At 44.7% G+C, this 23,758-nt stretch overlaps 1 protein-coding gene across 4 annotated transcripts in view; it reads left to right on the forward strand.

The window, feature by feature from the left end:
* FYN (FYN proto-oncogene, Src family tyrosine kinase) overlaps positions 1–23,758 on the forward strand; it is a 213,057-nt gene that overhangs the window by 16,686 nt on the left and 172,613 nt on the right. For all 4 annotated transcript variants that reach the window (XM_060115201.1, XM_060115199.1, XM_060115198.1 and 1 more), the window contains exon 2: positions 9,451–9,490. The gene's annotated coding sequence lies outside the window, so the exon portion shown is untranslated. The remainder of the gene's footprint in view (positions 1–9,450; positions 9,491–23,758) is intronic.

Genomic DNA, 23,758 nt, shown 5'->3' on the forward strand with positions numbered 1-23,758 from the left:
CACATACCAGCACGGCAGACTTAGGTTGACTTAGAGAGTCATTTATCAAACATTTCTAAAACCTAGTTGATGATGACAGGCGGCAAATAGAAGGCGTGTACTACCATGCTGAAGTGTTTTTTGTATTCACAAAGCACTTTATCACAAAAATTTCAGAGTTCCAGTTTTTCTAACTATTTATCAATTTATACATTTATAGTTTATTTTGAATTGGTAGGATATAGTCACTTGTTTGAATGCAGTTATGAATTATGCGTATGCCACACCCACGTCAAATAACTTTCTGCTCCATAGATTTCTTGATTTAGTAAGGACAATTATTTATAGCATCACAAAATTTGTATTTGTATTCTGCAAAAACAAATAATTTCATCTCGTGTTAAACTTTTGACAAATTACATTAGCAGTCACACTAGCATGAGATGTTTCATCTGTGACAGAATGAACTTCCACCAGCTTCATTTTGATCCCAGGAAATAGATGGGGAAAAAAAAATCAAACCATAGTTGAAATTAATTGATTCTTCTGTTTCAAACACCTGTTAATACTAACATACAACTGGAATCATTTGTGTGGTTTTTTCGTCTGCTAATGAAACCGACACATTAAAGCTCTCGCTTCACTTTTCCTATGTGCACAAAAAAAACCCTGAACTTAAAAATAAGCGGAGTCAACATAGAATAGCAGTCATTTGATCTAAAGGAAAAGTCATGCTTCCTAGAGTGCTATGTCAGTGAACCTTCCATAGCTGCCTATGTTGAATTGTCATCCTTGGGCACAGTCTTGTTACAATAACTGTTAACATTTGAAGTAATTACTGATGCTTCTTTAGCAGATTGGACTTATATAGTGAATTATATCATTAAGGCTACCATGGTGAATAATCCCAATGAACATTTTGTGCGAGCTAACATCAGCTTTCTTAAAAAAACAAAAATTCAGTAATTTTTCAATTAATTTGCATTTTTTTCTTTTTCAGTCCATTGCTGCTGAAGAGGATATTGCAAAGTAAAATAGAGTAACAATAGATAAATGACAAAAACACTGTAATGAGAGCATTCACACCATTCTTGAGAAGGTCTATTTCCTGTAAAAATTTCACATACACCTAACCTGTAATTTTCTGTTTCCCATGGATCCTTCTGACCAGTGTTTTGTGCATCTCAGGCCGCAGTGTGGGTCAGCACAACTGGTCAGTACATCCAGTGTCTGGCAGGGGCTCTACCAATTGAGAATGGGAGGAGTTAGCTGCCCCAGCTCCTCGTGTCCAAGTGCTCTTTATTTTATTGGTGAGCATCCTGCCTGTTTTCCTTGAAAGAGAGGTATTTACTGCAGCCAAGATTGGAAAAGGACAGGAAAGGAGATGGATTGTCATTGGTTACCCTTCAGACTTAATCACACGTAAGGAAGAAAATTCTCTTCACTGTGCAGTTGTCTCATCACTGGTAGGCAAGGCCGTGGTTAAAGCCAATCTTGGTGCATTTTAATGCAACTCTTAATAACAGTCCTTGGTTTAAAAAATGAAACATCTGGACAAAAGCTTCATCTGACAGGCTGCTGGGACAATGGGTGTAATCTAGCGCTTTCACAGACAAGCCATGGCCTAAGGTCACCCTAGTTAGAGATCACATTTCTCCGTCTGCTTTGTGCCGTCCTCTTTGGGCCAGGCTGTTCTGATAACACTACCGCTCTGCCCTCCTCTACTCTTGGCTCCAGTCCCACAGCTGAGCAAGCTTTTAAAAATCCACTGAGACCACATTGCTGGGTAACACCCCTCAGTGCCATCCTCTTGAGTTGGAATAAAGTCGAGCTTTTCACATGGCCCAGGAAGCCTCTTAAGCTCCCACCCGCCCAGCTGGCCCTGCTAGATTTTAAGCTTCCTGGTGCCATGTACCTTGCCTGTCTGTTTTCCTCCCCAGTGTGGTACATGAGAGATGCTCAGTGTATTTTCTCAAAGGAGTGAATATGATTTGAGTTGATGAAAGGAAAAAAGAGGGAGTGTCTTGCTAATCTTTGGGGATAAGGAATACAAGTCTCAATCTCTATGTCCTGAATATTATTTCTACCTCTGATAACAAAGTTGGACAGCAGAATGTATCACGGGACTAAATCGTCCCCGTTAGCAGAGATGTTATGATGCCTACAGACTATCCTGATTCTGCAGTCTCCCATCCCCCTCCCGCCCCCTCCCTCCACCCAGGGAGGCAAGTGTGAATTCTAGTGAGTCTATTGTTTTCTGCAACATTAGGTCAGAGAATTTGTTTTGCATATACTTGGTGTCTGTAACAAGGAAAAGTGCTTCTCTGGTTGATTTGGGGGAAACAGGACCATGTGACAGTGGTGGTGGAGGAATACTTTGAAGTCATTTTGAGATCTTGTGTTCTTACACAACTGCTTTCTGTTGGATCTCTTTTTAAAACATGCTGCTGTTCAGTTTTATCATGAATGCCTTTCCAAGGACAGTAAATGGTTTTACGCACTATGACATCGTTTCCATGGCAACTAATGTATTTTAGCAAAGAGAGAGACTCTGCTAGAAGTAGGCTAAAAAGGACAAATACAGAAATGGCACAGTGTAAAATGTGGGACAGTGTGTGTTGTAGTAAAGATTTTTTCTTTTTTTTCTGACTTCTTGTTTAGGAAAACCTGTATAACTAGATCTTGGCTTTTTAACTCTTACTAATACAATTTTTACTGCACCCAACACTGTCTAGTATTTTGCTGACACAGTTCCTTTAGTTAGTACTTGAATTTTTTTTTTTGCTTGCTTGTCTGTTTGCTTTAACATGTTCATTCCATCAACATACACACGTTTGTAATTTCATCCATTTTTAAAATATGTTATCTTCACCTCGCGTTCTCCTGCGGCAGCCACCTCACACCCCTGCTTGCCCTTGATGGCAGAGCCTCTCGAGAGGGCTGTCTCCACTACTGGTCTCCACATAGCATTTGTTAACAAAATCAAAGCCATTCCAAGCAAGCTTTTACCCCACCACTCACTCCACTTACTCACCCCTCATCCTCTAAGACTAGTACAATTTACCTCTTTTGTTTTTTTAGAAGCTGTTATGTAGAAGTATACATTTCAAATAATTCTACAAAACATCAAGCCCCATGTGTGAGCATTTGTGTAAACCCTGGTTTTTTTTTAAAAAAAAATTGGATTACCCTGCTTCGTGCATCTGAATGTACTTGGATTTTTTGTTATATGATAATAAAAACCCCTTCTGTGCTCTTAAATAAACCCCAAGTGGTGGGCAGATAGCAATCAACTTCCTATTTAACAGAAAGAGAAACCAAGGGATAGCTCTTATGACTTATAAAGATAGCAAACCCGTCTATGGGCTGTACGATACCCTCATTTATGTTTTGTTGGACCACATGGTGCATTTTTAAAATTTAAACCAACATTTAAAAGTTGGGCACTTTTGTATAAAAACTGAGATTTCCAGCTTCTCTTGAAAGCAAACAAAAAATTGGAAGGTCTGGCAAAACTGAGCCTGCCTTCCCTCATGATAACAGCCCTCCCAGGCAGAGCTGCAGCTGTCCTCTTGGGATGGGGCAGGGCACTTCAGCTCACCCCAGCCCCAGTCTCACCTGCTCCATTCATTTCCTTTACCTGCCCGGCCCCTGTGGGTTGTTTAATATGTGACTGTTGCTGTACCCTCTCCCTTTGCCCAGTCGCAGAGCAAATAAACAGCAGAGCTAGGACAGAACTTGGTTTCCAAGCCAACTGCTTCCTCCCTGGCTGTGGATCAAAATTCTGTGTTTTGGAGCGTAATTCATAGTGGTGAGAGAGATCATTGGGTGGTAGAGCCTACGCTTGTGCCTTACTGCTTGCAGTAGACCCTGCAGTTAGTTGTACTGGGTATATTGTTCATACTTGAGGCGCCTCCCCCTCCTCTTTGTTTCTCTCAGAAGGTTATGTGTGCTGTCAGTTGTGACAGGCAGGATGGCAGCGCTCCACTAGGGTTAACTTTTTTTTTTTTTTTTTGCGGTATGCAGGCCTCTCTCTGTTGTGGCCTCTCCTGTTGCGGAGCACAGGCTCCGGACGCGCAGACTCAGTAGTTGTGGCTCACGGGCCCAGCCGTTCTGCGGCATGTGGGATCTTCCCGGACCGGGGCACGAACCCGCGTCCCCTGCATCCGCAGGCGGACTCTCAACCACTGCGCCACCAGGGAAGCCCTAGGGTTAACTTTCATATGTGTGTAGAAACACTGGCCAGAGGTAAAAGCTCCGTCATCACAGGGGTCCCAGAGTTTGCAGCTTTTCAGTGCGGTGAAGGAATATTTATATGAAAGAAATAAGAATGAGGTAGTCGAACAAAGTGTATCCGACACTGGCCAAGGCCCACGATGTCTTCCTCACGTGGCAGACTCAAGGGTGTTCTCCAGCCACCTTTGCTGCCCTCCCCAGACTAGCGCCTTTCCTTTGAATTCCTGCGGGGTCCCCTTGATGTCAGGGTGCTGAAGATGCCCTTGGGCGTGGCATCGACTTGTTCCCAGGCTCTTCACTGCCCTGGGCCCCTCAGCATTCTGAACGTGCACTTACCCTTGTGCCCTTACTAGGGGTGGGTAAGGTGGGAGAAGAGTGGCAGGTGCTGCCATCTCACACCTTTGCTGCCATCTCGAACCTTGTTAGAAGGTTCACGTGTGCAGGAAGACACGGGAGAATGAGCTCGTCTGGGGCCAGAATGAATGGCCGGAGGAAAAAACATTTTTTCCTGGGGAAACGGGGCCATGAGGAATACGCCACAACGGAAGGCCTTGTCTGAGCTGGGTCCCGTCCCGGGGCCTGCCCCAGCTGTGGGACGCACAGCAGATCGTGGTACCCTGCGTGTCTGTGTGCAGCTGTGGAGGCCCCGGGCGCCCACTGTGAGAGTGGGCCTGTTCCCGGGCTGCAGGCAGGGAGCCAGGAGCCCCCCCTTCGCCAGAGAACATTGAGGCGCTTCTGTGTGCACTCTGTATGTGTCTCAGCTTTCTTTGGAATTGTGGCAGAGTCTGGCCCTGCCTGGTCTTTTTTGTGCCTTGGATCCTAAGTTAAGAATAACCGAAGGAACACTGTCCCTGTTGACACGCTTGATATGGAAGCTGCTATCAAATGGCCATTTTATCCTCAGTCGCCACTGACATTACACCACGTACAGCTCTGAGTTCTCACTTGAGTTTTGATTGAATAGATCTGTGATCGTTGGAGCAGAAAGAAGCCATTCAGACGTGAATATGTGGAGACGTGTCTAGTAACGTGCAGATGTTTTTTGGCAGGTCAATGAATATTTTAAGTCTTTTGCAAGTAGTAAAAAGGGTTGAACTGGGAATAGAGGAGACTCTGTGGCAGGAGAAAAGTATCCCTCATTTCTCTCTCAATCGTCCATTTCTTAAAATAATCAAACAGAAGCCTAACCATGATTTAAATCTTGAATTCATCATGGCCCTTCCTTAAATCTCCACCTTATACAAGACGTGATTATGATTCTGATGTATTGAATCATAGTGATTCTAATGTATTGAATGGTTTCCCAGTCACTTTTTTTTTAAGTAGAAAGGAAACACTGGGTAATATTAAAACTAACAGCAGAATCTCCAGATTGGATCTTTGTCCTTTATTTGTAGCTAAAGACACAGGACTAAATTTAAAGAACAGGTCATCTTCTGGTTATGTGTGTATGTGTGCGTGGTATGTGGGTGCACCCTGGGTTTCTACACCCCTTCCCCAGTACCCACTCTGCTCGTACGTGCAGGAGGCAGCGGGTCAGCCTGATGCAGCGCGGTTTCATTTCCTTTATTTCTGTTGGTCAGTTCTTCATTAGTCACCCTGCCACCAGCCCTCTCAACCCTTCACCCCTCCATCCACAGAGGCGGCCCAAGTGCCTGTGATGCAGCAGGCACTGTACTCAGTGCCATCCCGGCCACAGATGAGCCAGCGTTCGAGCAGGAGAGTCAGGGAAACAGGTACTGCATGAAGTGCTGTAGGAACACACCGGAGATGAAATCCAGTTCTTCAGAGAAGTGGGACCAAAGGGAAACAGAAGCAGGAAAGTGATTCTGTCCTGAGCCCTGAAGGCCAATTAAGAGAAGATTCTACTTACCCAGCACAGTGGGTGAGACTGGAATGACGATGCTTAGTCCAGTGCCAGGAATATGCTGGGGGCTGGATCTATTTTTCTGCCCCTTCCTGGGATAGAAGCAGATTGAGGATATACTGATGGGTGCAGAAGTGTGCCCCTCACTGCCTGACTTCTGAGCTGGTATATGCTGTCTCTCACCACCTGGCCTCTGCCTTAGCGTCCCACCTTTCTCCCACCAGCCTTCCACCGTCCTCAGCCACCCCCGTGCACTGCCAAGCCTCTTGACATTCTCCGAACATGTGGCCAGTGCCCCTTTGCCGGGCCTGGTTATTCCTCTGCCGGCACTGTGCTATCGCAAGGTGTGGAGGTGGAAATAGGAGATCAGTGGAGGCAGGGGTGTGGCTATATGAAGAGGGAGCTCAAAGTTGAGTGCGTCTGTGTTCTTAGAGGTTTCTGTAAAAATAAAAATCTTTGTGTATTCCGCCACTGAGGGAAAACTTGAGCTGATCTAAAGAGTGGGGAGTGGTTCATTCTGGGTCCAGGCCTCGTCCTTCGGCTTCAATTCCTGCAGTCGATCACAGATTTGCAGCATTTCTGGATCTGCCTTTTCCAGTGGGGAATCTGGGTCACTTCAGTCATGTTCTCAAACAAAACATCAGCACTACTTCAGCAGGAAGAATAAAAGCATGGAACATGCCCTGATGCCCACAAACCCACCACTGAATACATTTATATCGAAATAGTCAACTATATAAAATATCTGTATAAATACATATGCATATCTGTATTTGTAAACACACATACACATACACACATATGGGGAGGGAGGTGTCTATCTTGCCTTAAGTGTTAGAATCTTAAAACTTGGATATTACAATAATCTAGATTTAGAAAACAGATAAAGTAGGAGAATAATTGGTCAAGTTTTAAAATATAGGAGCCATTGAAATAAAATGTTACGTCTATTTCACCTAAACATTTGATGACCAAAATTTACTTACTCTAGACCTTTCAGAAACAGCCTTTATTTAAGAAAGATAGAACTGGTTTTAAAAACTAATGCCACTGTTCATTCAAAATGGGTTGCCACCTGAATTTTACTTTCAGGCAGTTCTATTTCATCCATCCATATCCTCTTTGAAACAATGGAGCTGGCGCCTAAAAATATCTCAGGCCGTGTGTGCTTGCTGGGAGTCTTTGAAGTTAATGCTGTGACATCCTTCTGGGTTCTGGCTGCAGGATGATACATATATGTATTGTCTTTGTTAATTAGCTCGATCTGTTTAGTAAGCCTGAAAAAGAAATAGGATGATGCCGCATATATGTACGTATGGAGAAGATTCCTTGTGTAGTAGTGAGCCAGCAGCTACAAGCAGGTTTTCAGTTTTCCTTTTGGTACCGTGGAGTGGAGGCTTATTCTTTTTTTTTTTTTTTTTTTTTTTTTTTTGCTGTACGTGGACCTCTCACTGTTGTGGCCTCTCCCGTTGCGGAGCACAGGCTCCGGACGCGCAGGCTCAGTGGCCATGGCTCACGGGCCCAGCCGCTCCGCGGCATGTGGGATCCTCCCAGACTGGGGCACGAACCCGTGTCCCCTGCATCAGCAGGCGGACTCTCAACCACTGTGCCACCAGGGAAGCCCCAAAGACTCATTCTTTCAGAGCCTGTTGCTGAACTGGGTATCCTGTGTGACTGCAGTTGTGCTGTGTGCGTGGGAGAGGCGAAGTTTCCTCACTACTTTGGAAAAGGGTAATGATTCTCTAACTGCTCTTTCTGTGGCAGATGAAGGAATCTTTCACCTTGCATATTAGAACATTCCATTTTATAAATCAGAATGACAGCCTTCCTAAACCTCTTTCAAAGTGTTCAAGAATGGAAGTCAGACTTCCACTGTATAGATGTTCCCTTTGGTGAAAAGTTCTCATAGTACTGACTTACTCTTTGCTGGTTATAGGGAGGCCAGTTGAAATTTCTGGACAGAGGGAATTCCCTTTTTATTTTTATTTTTTTACAGCTCAACAGTGTCTAGATCCCCAGTGGGTGAGCCAGAAGAAAAAGCATATATTGCCTGTTTGGTAGGACAAGACAGCATGTCTCAGAAGCAAGGAAGAGATGGGGGTTGTGGGTTGCTGAGGCACGGGCTGTGGCGATTTCGTTAGTGCGTCCTCTGCCTCCAGCCTCCGTGCTGCTCCTCTTGCGTGTCTGCAGTGAGTTTATGATTTGAATGCCCCTCTGCAGAAGACAATATATGAGTTTTTAATTCTCTTCCCCATGGTCATTTATTCTTCCCTTCATTCTGAGTCATCTTTGATTAAACGAAACAAAGATGTGACTGTTAATTACACAGTCTTTGAAACAGTGCAAAAATTCTCTTTTGTGTGTGTGTGGGGGGGTGGTTTTGATGGGGATGGTAGTTTACGATGGGGGTATTTTAAGCCATTGACCAGGAAGAAAGATGCTAAGAATCATACTGAAAACAAGTTTGAGTCTCTACTAAGATAGGAAAAAATGTTTCTGCCTTTTTTCTTCCAGATTTCTCAAACCTTTTACTTTCTGCCCTAACATACTACTGTCAACGTAATTCCATTCAACCATTGTTATTGTTCTCTTTAGACACCTTATTAAAGCTGAAGCTTTGTTCAGACAGCTAAAATCACAAATAATAAATGAGGTACCTTAATACTGGCAGGTTGTAGGCAGAGTGCATGAGCAAGCTGGAGGTCTGCCACTCTGCTCCTGGCACTTTAAAGATTCATGTAAAGTGGGCATGGGTGCCGTCCGAGTCAGCATCAGCTGTGCCGGGGGCTTGACACAAGGTTCTAAGGTGATCTTGGGACTAGATTTCCATTTACAAGTTGTGCAGGTTGGTGGGTTGGCAGGTCTCCTGGAGAGGGGAACCCCAGCTGATGGGAAAGCAGGGCCATCCCAAGAAGGCTGTTTTGACAGTGAGGCTCACCCGCAGTCAGACAGGAAGTGGAGCAGATAGGGTCTGGGGACTAAGGGGAGATTTAAGCCAAGAGGTAAGTTGAACAAGACCTTGGAGACACATTTTCCGTGTGTCCAAGCTATGGATGACTTGTAGGCACTCTGAAGAAGGTGTGTGTGTGTGTACACACTCAAGACCTCCATCCCTACTTTCCCTGGCTCTGAAAAGTTAAGATCTCACGCTGGCTTCCTTTGGTGGTACGGGGCCAGGTCTTTGCAGTTGCAGGCAGGTGTTTGTGGCAATGTGACTTCACAACAATTGTGTGAACAAGAAAAAAAAATTGTGGGCAAATTGATTGTCTGCAGCAAATGAAAATTCTGTGGTGGTGCTTTGTGGGTGGTTTACAGGCGAAGAGTGCTCAGTTCTCTTCTGACGTCTATTTTTTTTTTTTCTTCTACAGTTTTTTGAAGAAGCAGGATGCTGATCTAGACGTGGAAAAAGTAAGTTGGCAAGTTTTGTACTAAGAGCACGTGCCTTGTAAATTAGAGAGGGTTTTCTACTGAGACCCAGGATTTTGTCCACTTTGAACTTGGAATTGTGACGCTGAGCCCATAGGTTTCTAAGAGAGAGGTTGAGTTGGAGGTGGAGCTGGTATATGATATAGAAAGTCTTAGCTCACTTAGGTGAACCTGCTACTTTCCCCCTTCCCTTATTTGTAACACTCAATTTTGATAATTATGGGAACATATGTTTTAGCTCTAAGGTATGTCTCCCCAGCCCAGAAATAGAACAGAACAGCTGTTCCGTGGCTGCTGAGCCTTCAGGGGCTGGTGAGGGATGGGCAGCCCTCTGACTTCTGGTTAAGGGAGGTTCCCTGTAGTTCATTCATTGTTGGTTTTTCCTCTGCTCTCAGATGGCTGCTGCTTACTGCTGCCCTAGTTGTACCTTCGAATTGCAGTCACTGTGTAACGGGTCATGCTTTCATTCACTTAACGTTGCTGCCCACTGGGTGTTAGACACCTTGCTGGACTCTGCTGAGACAAAAATGAACGTGACGGATAATACACGAGTAATTATTACACAATATGATAGAGCCGTGCAAGAAGAGCTCTGGAAGCTCAGGCTGAGGGCTGGGCATCCAGAGAAGCTGCTGGAGGGAGGGGATGTGTGAAGGAACCAGGGTTTTCATTCTTTCTGTGAATGCTGGCGAGTCTTCTCTGCCTGTGCTTCTCTCGTCTCCCAGGCACCTTGGGTTCCCAGGAAAGGCTGGACTTACACAGGTCTCACCAGCCACCCGTAGGATCCCTTTCTGCCCCAGACTCCATTGCCCAGTCACATCGTCTTGGGTGGAATTTTTCACTGGTTCCCTGGCCAGTCAGGGACTGCCACCTCATCATCCTAGATGACCTGGTTGTTATTTCTTACTTTGAATTTATGTGTGAGAGAGGTTCTTCCCCTGAACTGGAGCCATTCTGTCTGCAGACAATGCACCTTTGTTTTAAGCTGAGGAAGTATACTATCTGAAACGTCGCTCGACACCAATTACGAGCAACCCCTCATCTTTGACCCCATGCAGTCCCCAAGCGATCTCCTCTCAGTCCTGGCCTTTTCAGCTCATACAAACCAAGGGGACTGGGAAATAAAAGGGCTCTAGTCAGGGCCAGCAGAAGGGAGCCTTTGTAGAACCCCCATCGGTTAGGTTTTGGCCGTGGAAGCCAGGGGTCGGCAGAGACTTCCCTATGGGGGTGAGTACTGTGGCCCTCTTGGGCCAGGCCAGGCCCCCAGTAGGAGGAGCCTCTGGGTGCCAGGAGCCACCCCAGGGTGGTATAGCACAGAACAGCAGAACACCTTGGGGGCGGGGGTACCCAGGAAGTGCCTGGTGCTGTTCCAGGCTGCGGGGCTTGCCTGGCCTCATGCAGCCCAGCGTGAATCCCACAGCCACTAGGTGGGGAGGTCCAGCTCATGGAGGAAGCATGTCTGTTTGTGTTCCAAGGACCGGGCAGACCAGAGGGCTTGGTAAATGGGGTGGGGAGCCCCGAGTGGAATGGATTAAATTCTTGCTTCAGCTCTGCTGTTGACATGCTCTAAGATCTTAGACAAGTCCACTCTCCTTTCTGAGCCTCATTTTTCTCATCAGGAAAGTGGTCTCTTTTCCAGGACCAAGTAAAAGTCTTCATTTTTTAACTTAAAAACACAAAACAGGGCCTCCCTGGTGGCGCAAGTGGTTGAGAGTCCGCCTGCCGATGCAGGGGATACGGGTTCGTGCCCCGGTCTGGGAGGATCCCATATGCCGCGGAGCGGCTGGGCCCGTGAGCCATGGCCGCTGAGCCTGCGCGTCCGGAGCCTGTGCGTCCGGAGCCTGTGCTCCGCAACGGGGGAGGCCACAACAGTGAGAGGCCCGCATACCGCAAAAAAAAAAAAAAAAAAAAAAAAAAAAAAAAAAAAAAAAAACACAAAACATATTTTTTTTCATTTTCTGACTTGAGCCTTGAATCAAAAAAGAAAAGTGACGGTTGGCCACAGTCTAAAGAAAACTTAATAAGGCCCATCGCGGGCTGGGAGCTCCTTTCAGGTAGAGCCTGATCAGTTATACCTCCAGGTACTACTCTGGCAGCAGTGAGTGTCTAACAGAGGAATGAATGTGACCGACCCTGTCATGTGGGTTGGGTGTTTGTAAGTACTGAGGGAAGTTAGAATAAAAGAAGCTAAGTGGGGGGTGGGAAATGCTTCTTGGGCTGTGTGAGTTTGGGCCTCTTTGAAGGGCTCTGCCTGTACCCTCTCAGACAAGGAGTTAATGACCTGAAAGACACTTAACCGCCCAAGGGGAGTTCACTATTTTAAAAGCTCTAATTCAAAAGCTCTAATTCCAGAATCTTTTTCTAATGCTCGGAGAAGGCTGTTGAGTACAGATATACAAACTATTCTTTTTGCCTCTATTTATATACATATCTGCCAGGAAGAATCTAGTACGGGGTGCGCCTCCATTGTTTAAGTAAGTGATACCTGTCAGCCATCCCAAGTGAAGAAAAATCACTGATGTCAGGGTGTGTTTTTTTCCCAGTAGATTTTTGGGTTTTCTCTTTCAGTTGAACATTTTGGTAAAGACAGAACTGTGGAAGGAAAATTAGCTTTGACATGTCAAAGCTCCAAGATAAATCAGCATACACTCTGTAATTATTAATTATGTCTGTAGTTTATTGGACTTCCACTACATACTGAGTGCTTTTTATATGTGTCACACTTAACTGTTACAACAATACTGTGAGGAGACCATGTCCCTTACCATGAGTTGCCCAAGGCACCATAGTAATAGCAAGGATTCTAGTCATATCTGTCTGGTCCAGAGCCTTCTCTTTCTCATACCCCACCTTACCTTGGAATTGATATAATATTTGAGACAGTATATTTGTGTTACCTTTCTTTAAAAAGTTTTATGAGTAAGTAATAACAAATCAATATTACTTTCTAGAGAGGTCTTCCTTGACTCCCAGTCTGGATGGGGTTGCTCTCCCACCATGCACTTCTTCAAAGCTATCATTGTTGTTGTATAGTTACTTGTACAATAGCCATCTAATATCTGTTTCCTGTTGGAATGTAAGCTTTGTCAGGTCTGAATCCTTCATGTGTTAAGCCTAGAGCCTGCACCTAGTAGGCCCTCTTAAGATGTTGAATGCTACATGACCAAATTGAGGGGTAATGAGACCCAATGAAAACCACCTTAGTAGGTAGAACAGTAAAAAACCTTCTTGTGTACTCCAGAAATCATGTTCCTCTCTCCATCTATGGGTTTTATCTGTGGAAATCATGCTTGTTAATAGCATTATATGGAGATAAGACAATCACTCCCTGGCTTTCTCCCCAAAAGTGCGAAGTTTCAAGCAGACAAACGAATAGATAATTCTTAAGAATGAAGTAATCTGGGCAAGCAAAGCAAATCTGAAGATTATCAAAGGAGGAGCAGTAAGAACACAAAGGAAACATTAAACAATTTTTTTCACAGAATCTTCTAGAGTTATTGAGAGATACACTTCGAGTATGGTTTCCATAAATAACTGATCTAAATATATAAGGTGTATATTCTTATAAAAGTATATTTTATACTTTTATAAAATGTATGTTTCTTCTAAAAGTGAAACCCATCCTCAACTGAATTTTAAAGAGTATGTAGTTTTGTTTTTATGCCAGCAAAACAAAAATGTACTTTTTAAAATAAAAAGCTGAAAAGATTGAGTCATCTTATTTAGTAATTTAAATCATGATTTAAATGAATTTGATTAAAATAACACCTCTTTGGTCATAACTACTCTCCAAGTTCTGAGGAGACAGGTTTGATTTTCGTGTACCCTACATGGCCTTTGTCTAGCATGATTAAAGTATTTTGGCGCCTGCCTCGAGAGAGACCCTTGTCATATCTGTAGTTTCAGTGAGACCAAGAATTCCTGTACTGCTATTCCAGCTGTTCACAGGGCTTAGATAGCTGCCTTCAGGCCACAAATATGGCCAAAATACTACTGTCTGTTTGATAGACACGGAGGCCACCTCAACTAAAATTGTCATTCAGAAAGAAAAGTAAATTAAAAAATTACCTCCTGCTTTAGAGTTGTTTCCTTTCTCTCAGTGAATTCCTTGAAATGTGTTAGTCTGTATGTAAATGTAGAATGTACATAGAAGTTACTCCATTTTTCAGTCTTTCTTTTGTTTTACTAAGTCCCAAGAGAAATGATTAAAAATACCCTAGATTCTTATTGTGAGGCTAATAGTCTTATTTAAAAAAAAGCACCTCTTTCTAAACAGTGAAGGGTTCAAAATTCAAGACTGCATTAGGCACTGAGCTTTAAAGTCATGTGTATGTGATTCCTAACAGCTGGTTGGGAAGAGGAAAAAATAATTCATATTTTCCTTTAGTTGGGGGAATACAATTTCCAGGGTCAGAGGATCAGCAGGGCTTATATGGAGTGTCTGAAAGCTTGAGCATGCTGGTCACTGGGAAGGCATGCAGATGTGTCTCCAGGGGCAGCATGTTGGGGGTCGGTGCTGGGTGCATCACCTCACTGCTTGCTCTAAGGAGGAGGAGAGAGAGTGAAGAGGAGGGACAGCATAAGCAGAACTCTGTGCTGTCCATAGAAGCCACCCTTCCTGAATGTAGGGGAGGGCTCATCAGGTGCTTGTGGGTCCCTTAGGCCCTCTGAAACCCATGCCTAGGGACCTGTGGGATGCCAAGTTTAGCCCCAGGGCCTATAGGATGCCCAATGAGCTTCCATTCTCCACGCCCCCTGCCCCAGCCTCACACACATACTGACCCATTCTACTGGTGACTGGGCATCAGGAAAGACCAGCATCTGTTTCACTGAGTAAGGGCCAGGCTCCACACAGACTGCTTTCCTGGTGACTAGGGATCTAGAAAAGGGAATGGCTTTTGGTTGGGGGTGGGGGAGTGTGTGTGTTTAGGAGCGAGGAACTTGCACAGAATTCTGTTTTAGACTGAAGAGCAAACATTTGTAGTCCTGGATGAAAAATAGTTGTTATGCATCACCCATAATAACTGACCAACTTGCTTCTACATAAATCTCTGGATTGTAAAACTAAGCACTGCTGTCCAAGAAGAAAAAACATGCCCTCTGTTAGTTTGAATTTCCAAGATAATAAAAGATCCCTCTTCCTAGATATTATAAACCCAGGCAGATACTGGTGGCAGTTGGAAGAACTACAGATAACAATATTACGTTGTCTAGTCCTGGATACAGAGCAGTTAATTCATCCTCTCCTCAAACATTAATGAACTCAGGTGGGCCAACCACTGTTTAGACCACATGTCATCTTATTCTGGTTTATATGTGAGGAAAACGAAGCTCAACAGAAACGAAATGATTGACCCAAGGACTTGAATCTAGGAAGCAGAAGATCTAAACTAGGTCTTGGTCTCTTTCCACTGCACAACGGAAGTTCTCTTGTACTGAGGTTCTCTTGAGCAGAAGACAGATGAATCATCATCAGCCTCCTGTCATCAAACTGGCAGTTTTATACATAACTTTCATTTTCTCTTCCCTGATTTTAAAAGGACTTTCTCCCTTATTTGTGGCTTTTAAAATAGTAATGATGTTTTTATCAAGGAGACATTAGAAACTCAAAAGGGGAACCATTTCCTGAAACCTGACCTGGTGCCACCTGGTGGTCCCCTCAGTGACAGCGTGAGAGTGACTTACAGAGATGGTGGTGGGAGTCTGGGGAGGCCTGCGGGACCCTCATTCTCTTTCCACAGCTGGTTCTTAGGCTGGGGGATCATGTCATTATATTGCTCATCTCAGTAGCATTCATCATTCTCCAAGAGCTGGATGTTGCCAGGCGAGGGTGGGGAGAAACACTGCCCACATTACAATAGAGAATAAAGACTAGCTCCCTCCTACTCCAGAGGCTTCCTCCTCCCATCTCTGCCACGAGATGCTGCATAATCTGTTCCACGGCAGCCAGGCCTGCTGGATGGAGGTTGGAGTCTTCTGGTTGTCTACCCTGCTTAGATTTGTTGTCTGCTGAATTTGTGGGTGAAGGAGAGATTGCTGGTAAAATATGCATGCACAATGGCTTAAAAGATGCTTTTGTCACTGCCCCAAACACTTTTAAAAGCAGAGCTGCACTTGTTCTGAGTCTAGTATGGAATAGGCCATAAAGACACATAAAAAATCGATCTTTTCCCTTAAAGGAGGCTATTACTGCCCACTTTGGGCCCATAACAACATTTTATTTAAGCAGAAAACCTTCCATATTAGTTTGCTGTGGCTGTCCTAAGAAATGACCACAAACTCGGTGTCTTAAAACAACAGAGATTTATTCTCTTGTGGTTTTGGAGTCAGAGTCCAATGTTAAGATGTCAGCAGAAATGCATCCCCGTCAGAGGCTTTGGGGCAGAATCGGTTGCTTGTCTCTCTCTTCCAGCCTTTGGTGACTCTAGGTGCTCCTTGACTGGTGGCCACATCTCTCCAATCCCTACCTCTGCCTTCACGTTACCTTCTTCCCTGTGCATCTCTATCCCATCGCCCTCTGCATCCCTCCTGTAAGGATACCTGTGATGGCTTTGAGAGCCCACCAGCTAATCCAGGATCAGCTCTCCTCTGGGCGACCTTAACTTTATCATCTCACAGCATGCCATGTAAGATACTATTCACAGATTGCAGGGACTAGGAAGCGACTATCTAAGGGAGGGGTAGAGTTTTTCTGCCTCTCACGCCTTCTCTTGGGGAATTTCTGTATTTTTCATTTCCTGAAACGTGAAGCCTGCTACTTATTTTACAAGTTACTTGAGTGAATTTGATTTTCCTGGAAGGGGCCACTTGGAAGACCTAAGAACTGACCTTGTCTCCCAGGCCTCCAAGCAGGCCAGGCCAGGCCTGTCTTCTTTCTCAGATTGGGCTTAATGTAAGGGTGAAGAATTATGAGCTCTGAGAGCCAGGAGGGGCCTTTGAAATCAGATCCTCCAGTCTGAGGGGGAAACTGAGGTTAGAGAGGCAGAGTCACTGAGTCAGGAGTGGAGTGGGAGCAGCACTTAACTGCCTCAGCCCCTCTTCCACTGTGTTCCTGCAGATCTCCAAGCTGTCTCTCGTAATATAAGCCTTTAGGTCTTTCTTCACGTGAGAGCTCTTCACCTGAAAACCCCATCCCTGCAAATCCTCCTTTCCTAGGCCAATAGCCCTGGTTCTTCCAAATATTCTTACATTACCTCATGTCAGGAATTCTGTTATTCTGGTTACTTTCTCCTGGATGCATTCCCTTTCTGTCACTGTCTCTTTAAGAGCATGGCACTCAGACATGGACAGTACTTCAGGGATGGCTCGGCCAGTGTAGAGTAAGGACTCTACACCTAAGACTATTAGGCCTGTGAGATGCACGTGTTTTCTGCATCATTAAATGAGATACCAGTACAGACCAGGATCACGTCTCTCATTCAGCCTCTCTGTGGCACCTTCCGCCTGCATTAAGCTTGCATTCAATAAAAATCCTTAAGACCTTAAAATATGAATTGCTTTAAACCCATCCCCTTTGCCCCTGCCATGTAAAAGAGCCGGGCTTCTGTCAGGAGCAGGGTGGGATCAGCTGGGGATCCAGAATATAATCCAGACGGGAATCCAGAGAGCAGACAGATCCGTGGTCTGGGGACACAGATCCCATGGGGACATAAGAGCAGCAGGCTGTGACGAGAGGCAGTTAGGACAGTTGGGAAGGCATAGCCTCGGGGGAATCCTTCCAGAGGTGGCAGTCTAGATGGGCAGATGTTTGGCAGCAGCGTCGTCTGGCTGAGCGGGTCGAGGGGCCAGATAGGAGGAGTGCTAGTGTATGGGGACAAGACCGCAGCCAGGACGCTGTAGAAGAGTTGGGTCCAAGAATGAATTACAGGATCAACTGCTGAAACGGGGTGGGGCCCAGGACAGGAGACTGAGCCCAAAGAGTAAAAGGCAGCCCCAGGTCTGAAGTCAGAGTCATAACATTGATGAGAGTCGGAATGTCAGTGGCCTGGAGCCTCTCCCACCCAGAGCCTGGGGTCAGGGTCACTAGCAGAGCTTATGAATAGGGTGAGTTGTCCCAGCTGAGCACATTGGAGGGTATGGGGCAGGTACCAACATCATCCTACATTTATGCAATAGATTTCTTTTAACAGTCAAAAGCAGGATTTTATCTTTTAACTTGGGAGGATTTTGTTGTTGTTTTAGTCAGTTCTAGTGGCCATTTCAGCCGGTTGAAATCCTTTAAAATCTCTGTTCTTTCTTTTTTCTGTCTTGGCTCCTTTACTTTTTAAAAAATTTTTATTGGAGTATAGTTGATTTACAATGTTGTGTTAGTTTTAGGTGTATGTTCTTTCTTGCGATTAATTAACTACCCCCTTTCAGCTGAGAATTACTTGTGATCTCCATAAGCACATCTTGATGAAAACGTCTTAACCAAAGATGATGAACCTCCCAAGCCCTGCTGTACAAGGTCCTCCCTCCAAGTCAGTGTTGCTCCCTGTGATGTTTGTGCCCTCGGGAGGGCCATCCAGTCAGCTCTGAGTCCACCAAACCCAATTGTCACTTGGACCAGGGTTTCCCACCTTGCTCAGCTATGTTTTGAGTGACTGTCCCGAGCTTTGCTGGCATCAGGGTGCTCTGTGTCTATAATTTATCACTCTGACAGTCCCGTGAAAGTGCCCTGAGATAGAGGCAGTGCCACGGGAAGGGAGAGTTGGTAGAGTACTTGGTTATTCACTGCTTGGAGGGCAGAGGTACCCGTTTGCTCTCACTGATGTCTGTGGGTTTCAGTCCTGAGCCCCACTGCCTGTAGCACCCCTGGGGCATCAGCTCGTGGGTGATTCTGAAGGAGGGACTAGAACCCCGTACTCAGATGTGGAGCCCTGATCTTTGTTTTAAGGGTTCGACGCCACTGAAGACTGATGCTCCTTTGCGGGTTACACGTGGTCTGAGGAGAGCATTCCCCACTGAGCAGCAGCAGGTGAACACGGCGGCTTCTCGGAAGCCATGGGGGTGTTCATGAAGCTGTGAAATGTGCCACTACTGAATACAGGCAGGGCGTAGAGTGAAGGAAAGGAAGTGGATTGTTTCTGTTAAGAGAAGAAGGTATGAAACAATGCATGCGTTTGCATAGTCCTTCCCATAAGGCTGCCAGGAGAAAGCGAGATGGCTCCAGGGCCGAGCACAGGCAGCCTGAAGCAGTGGAAAGAGGGTGTGGGCCCAGGGGCTTGAGTAAGTCCTGACTGTGCCTCTGAAGAGCCGTGTGGTGGGAACTGGTGGGGGGGAACAGCTCATCATGACATGTCAGTTTGCAGCTGCGGTGAGTGTCTGAGGGGGAGGCACAGGGGGCTGTGAAATCGATGCAGATGCCAGAGGGTCCCAATGGGAGTTAGACGAAGAGATGCTGATGAAGGGAGGGTGTTGTCATAATTTACGCCTTCTGTTTGTTGTCCGCCTTTCTTTGGGCAATACTGGCCAAGGATCGACTCACTCCCCCGTATGCTGTGGAGTAGACTCATAGACCAGCTAGGAGAATGGGCCAGGGGAAGGTTCCTTTCCACAACATGATTTTATCTCCTGCTCTCCATCAGATTTAATGCTACAGTAATTTAAAACAAACAAATGTAACTTATGTGTGGGGGGGAAGATTTTGTCCATCTTTAGAAGAATATTCTGAAAGCTGGTCCTTCTAGACTTGGGATGGTGGAAACAGTAGTTTAAAAAACAAAGTAACTGCCACTTTGCCTATTATAGTGTTACCAGATGGAGGGAAACTTGTTTTTCCTTTACCAGAGAGCTTGACCCATCATGCATCAGGGGGAAACTTATTGCAAAAAAAAAGTGAATTTGATAATGGGGGCAGCCCTTGAACAGCCCTTAGGTAGTGAAAATGAAGTAACTTATAAAACCTATTCATGAAGTTTAGAAGCTGTTACAGTGATCCTTAGTGAAGTTTTAGGTATGGGGGAGTCCTCATTGGCATATAATGTCAGGAGTAATTTTTTTGTATATGGCCCGTGAACTGGTAGAACTAAAAACTTTCGACAGCTGCCATAATATTTACTGTATTTTCTCATATTTGGTATTAATAAATATTGGCTACTAGTCAAATAACTTTTCTTTATTCTATTTTTACAGTGGCCCAGAGAAAAATATAATCAGGCTTCACTGTTTTCTAGATGGTAAATACAACAAACAAGAAGACACTAGATGCAGTTGACCCTTGAATAACACGGGTTTGAAATGCAATGATCCACTTATATGCAGAGTTTTTCAATAAATATTAACGATACTGCACAATCTGCAGTCAGTTGAATCCACAGATGCAGAGGAGGGCCGACCATAAAGTTATACGTAGATTTTTGACCGCACAGAGGGTCGGTGCCCCTAACTTCCCCTCTCTGTGCTCTTCAAAGCTCAACTGTAATGTTTTTGAAGGAACAAATAAGAAGCTTCAGAAACAATCATTTCAGACCCTACAGAGGAAGATCTGTCAAGGCAGGAAAAGCACTTGTTTGTTTTTTGTTTTCAAGTTTTGGTGTTTTTTTTCAAATAGACTTTATTTTTTAGAGCAGTTTGAGGTCCACAGAAAAATTGAGGGGAAGGTACAGAGAGTTCTCATACACACTCTGCCCCACACATGCATTGCCTCCCCAGTTATTACCGTCCCCCACCAGATGGAATATTTGTTACAGATGATGAACTTACACTGACACATCTTTATCACCCAGAGTTCACAGTTTACATTAGGATTCACTCCTGGTGTTGTACATTCTGTGGGCTTGGACAAGTGTATAATGACATATATCCACCATTATAGTATCATACAGAGTATTTTCACTACCCTAAAAATACTCTGTGCTCTTCCTATTCATCCTTCTCTCATCCCTAACCTCTAGCAGCCAGTGATCTTTTTACTGTCCGTATAGTTTTGCCTTTTCCAGAATGTCATATAGTTGGAATCACACAGTATGCAGCTTTCTCAGATTGGCTTCTTTCAGTTAGTGATACGCATTTAAATTGTCTCCATATCTTTTAATGGCTTGATAGTTCATTTCTTCTTAGAGCTGAATCATATTTCATTGTCCAGATGTACTACAGTTTATTTATTCATTCACCTCCTGAAGAACATCTTGGTTGCTTCCAAGTTTTGGCAGTTATGAAAAAGCTACTATGCACATCTGTGTACAGGTTTTTGTGTGGACGTAAGTTTCATCTCCTTTGGGTAAATACCAAGAAGTGCAATTAAAAGCGCTTCCTTTTTATTGTAAATATAGAAATTGTTTTTTATTTTCTTTCAGGGGGTGGTGGGGTAGAGCCCAAATCAGCATATGCCATAGGGCTGTTTGCGTGTGAATTCTAAGCAGCTGTCATTTCACTGATGCTTTACCCATGAATATCCATTGCTGTATTTCGGCTCAAATTTGAGATGGTGAATGACAGATTTTTGCATTTTCTCTTATATCACCATATCCCCTGGCCCCATGATCACTGAGTGCTTTCTTCACTCAGATCGAAGGAATTGGGCTTCCCTGTGGCGCGGTGGTTGAGAGTCCGCCTGCCGATGCAGGGGACACAGGTTCGTGTCCCGGTCAGGGAAGATCCCACATGCGGCGGAGCGGCTGGGCCCATGCGCCATGGACGCTGAGCCTGCGTGTCCGGAGCCTGTGCTTCGCAACGGGAGAGGCCACAGCAGTGAGAGGCCCGCGTACCGCAAAAAAAAAAAAAAAAAAAAAAAAAAATTGAAGGAATTGACCAACTTGGATGCCTTTCTCCAAGGGCCCTCCTTTTTTTCTTTGTTTTCCCATGACCATGTTCCTGACTCAGGTTCTTGTCACCTCTGACTTTGGAATTACCTTCCCTGGCCTGGTGTTTCAGACATGTCTTTCAGTTTCTCTGCTTATGGCTGAACGCTGTCTGAATTCTCTGTTAAAGCCATCCACCTAGCCCGGCCCCCTCTCTGTGATCCGGCATCACGCCCCTTACAGGGCTGAGTGTAGAGTTGCTTCACAGTATCTTACCACCTCTTTGCATAAACCTTTCCTTACTTTTTCTTGTCATTTTTTTTCATATTCATTCTTTATTATGGCTTCTGTGATCAAATGAAAATAGGCCCATTAAAGTTAAAATGGGGCTGTGCTGTTCTGTTTCCATGTTATGATGCAGATGGTATGAAACATTTTTGAAGAAAATCAAATTAACTAGATTCAGATCTCCAGGACAGTGGCTACAATTTATGTATTTTTTCCACAAGAAGTCTACCAAATAGGGGAGACAAACTGAAGTTAAAAAACTATTTGCCAAATCTAATTGCTTTTGAAAGAATTTCTTTATCAGTTTTCATTTTTGAGTAGGAAATAGAAGCTTTTAGAATAAACATTCCTGAAATAGAATAAATCCAATAAGAACTCTTCTTTTGTCTAAATTAAGGCCGTGGTACCAAGATCAAGATTCCTGGGAGAGTCTAACTAAGGTTAGAGCAAAAAGTAATCTCAGACATTTCTGGTAAAAGAGGAAAAGAAAGGATAAAGAATTATGCCAAGTTTGGAAGCCGGGGTGTCTGAGAGATGGGTGACTTGAGATCATTTTACAGGAATGAGGAAAGACTAGTTGGGGAAGTCAGGCTGGGCAGCAGTCACATGATGGAGTAAACTTGACAAGCTTCTCAGGAGCAGCAGGAGGCCCTGTGGTTGGGTCAGGCGTGGGAGATCCGGGCGAGCACTGCCGCCTACAGCTCCTCACCGTGACTTAGCAAAAGGCCGGTGCACTCTGAGTGGCATTTCAGGTCCCCTTGCAACGCGGTTGGCACCACGTTCTGAGGGAGAAGTCACCGCAGAGTTTACCTTCCCATCCACGATGGCCTGGATAAGCGCTCCAGGTAAGTCTGTGTGGGGAGCGCAGACCGTCATGTTGGGTCTTCAGTGGCTGTCATTTTGAGTGGAGCAGGGAGTCAGTCGGAGCAAGCACTCAGTTTAAGGCCAGGGTCCACACTGAGCGCTCCGTGGAGGGTCAGAGCGCCAGGGAGATGGGTCCAGGTGCAGAGCCACATGAAAAATTATGGTGGTGATGTATGCACAGGAATATATATGCATTCAAAGGAGTGTGTATGCATGTCAGATTCATACATATATACCTGCATGGAGAGAGAGGAATACAACCACCCGTGTACCCATCTTGCAGCTTAAGAACTAGAGGATCACCAGTGCTGTGGAAGCCCCTGTGTGTTCCTCCTTGGCCATACCGCTCCCCTTCAAAGGAAACACTGTTTTGAATTTTTGTGTTTGTCATTTCCTGGCTTTTCTGTGTAAGTGTGTTTCCCTAAGCAATCTATTATTAAGTTTTGTTTGCCTCGGGGCTATGTACAAATGGTATTCTTGTACCATTTGCTTTTTTCAATCGGTATTTATTTTTTAAGATTCATCGCTACTGACGCATGAAGTGACATGCATGAAATTCATTTCTCTTCACCTCTGTGTGGTCTTGCATTGTATGAATACACCACAATTTATTTATCCAGTCTCCTCCTGATGGACATGTGGGTCATTTCCAATTTTGTCCTATTTTAAACAGTCCTGCTATGAACATTCTTTTATGTGTGTCCTGCTGCAAACAGTTTCTCTAGAATAGGTACCTAAGAGAAGAATTTCTGGGTCTTAGAGTACGTGCATCTTCAGCTTTACTGGGTAATACCAAATTGTTTTCCAAAGTAGTTATACTTGGACTTTCCGTTGGACATTCCCATGAGTATACAGATTAACTTTTAAGAGAAGGGGAAGTCTGAAGGGAAGATGAAATGCAGGATTAGCTAAATATTGGCGAGGTAAAGGATGTCATTAGGGTTTGATGAAGTACAACTCCCCATCAAAGTGTGGGGTAGAGACAGCTGGGGATATGAAGAGGATGTTTAGGTTCCAAATAACCGTTGTGGGAAGGGTGAAAGGTTATCTTGCATGGACCGTAGTCACATTGTCATTAGAGAACAGGTTCCATCTCGGTAGGAATGAAAAACCCAGTCCTCTCCATTTTCACTCAGTTTTCCCCGACCAGCAAGAACCTTTAGTTCTCTGTCTGGGGGGGCAAATAGACGCTGCCAGCCATTTAAGTGTCTGTTTCCACATCAAACTGAGGGTGTCATGGATTCTAGTAAAGCTTTCAAAACATATCCACACAGAGGCACACAAATGTTTTGGAGATTACTTTCTCCAAACACAGGAGATTTTTCTGACAGCCATGCTTTGTGTTTTCTAAGTTCAGTAAACTGGCACAGGGTTTGAC

Source organism: Mesoplodon densirostris, chromosome 12 (assembly GCF_025265405.1).
Source record: "Mesoplodon densirostris isolate mMesDen1 chromosome 12, mMesDen1 primary haplotype, whole genome shotgun sequence".
In the NCBI taxonomy this organism is placed as follows: domain Eukaryota; kingdom Metazoa; phylum Chordata; class Mammalia; order Artiodactyla; family Ziphiidae; genus Mesoplodon; species Mesoplodon densirostris.